A 1,107-nucleotide genomic window follows, 5' to 3' on the forward strand; every position below is an offset into this window, starting at 1 on the left:
TCAGAGGGAATTCACTAGCGGCTTAATCCATGTGTATTTCCTCTTCACTTTATATATATATATATATATATATTATCCCTCCCTTCCAGCGCCCTACCTTTCTCCCTTCATCTCCCTCCCCCAAATTGTCACTATGGAAATTGTGTGCATGGAAACAGCCATTCCAACGTCTTGGGTCTCTTTCCAGGACGTCCCATTGAGGATGATGCAGAATGGAGGAGCAAGTGCTGGCAGGCAGACATGTCCGGTGGGGTGGGGGTGGGGTGGGGTGGCTACGCACGAAGATGGTCTCCATCCCATCGAGAGTCCACCACCTCTCACCTCCACAGTCTCACCTTGTGCTTTGGGCACCTCAGCGAGAAGTTGCCTTCATGTAGCAACCAACCTGTGACAATGGCACACCGGTAATGGTACCGGATGGAGCAGCCTTTGTTGTAGCAGCCCAAAGTGGCGCCTGCCTCCTGGCAGTAGGGACATTTCATCTCTCTGGCTCTTTCCAGCCCTTCCTGCAGGCCATAGAGCCTGCAGCAGACCAGGTAGACTCCACTGACCCCAAGAATAACCCCTCGTGGACCCAAAATTCATGGCTGTCAAGAGATAGTTTAGCAGGGATTTCTGACTCCAGCACACCGGGTTTTGAGTCAAAAGTAGTCTTTTCACTGCTGCCCTCGTTGGGTGCTTCTTTACCAGGGAGGCCCCTGGACAGGGACGAGGGCCTCCGCCAGTCATCCGCGTGGTGTGGCCACTGGAACCCTTTCGTGCCGCACCGTCACTTTGCTCTGCGTTGCTGCGGCTCTCTTGGGGAGGGCGGCTGCCTAATCTTGGGGATAGAAGGGTCTGAAGAGGTCGCCCATGCTCCGGTAGCTGGCCTATTTGCCACACAGACAGCACACCAGGTGCCCCATCACAGAACACTGCCACCACAGGCCCCTGCGACGTAAAGACCAAGCCTGAGAGCGCCTTGCTTTCTGTGACCTCTGACCCTTCCAGCCCCCGGCCTATCTGGTCTGTTCTTCTTCTTCGTCAGCACAGATGGTTGTACTCGCGGCTCCAAGGCCACACTTGTTTACCACGTGGATATGAGGGAGGATGGCGTCATCAGCGGCT

Source organism: Echinops telfairi, unplaced genomic scaffold, assembly GCF_000313985.2.
Source record: "Echinops telfairi isolate 266 unplaced genomic scaffold, ASM31398v2 ScPeMD7_7465;HRSCAF=8503, whole genome shotgun sequence".
Taxonomy (NCBI): domain Eukaryota; kingdom Metazoa; phylum Chordata; class Mammalia; order Afrosoricida; family Tenrecidae; genus Echinops; species Echinops telfairi.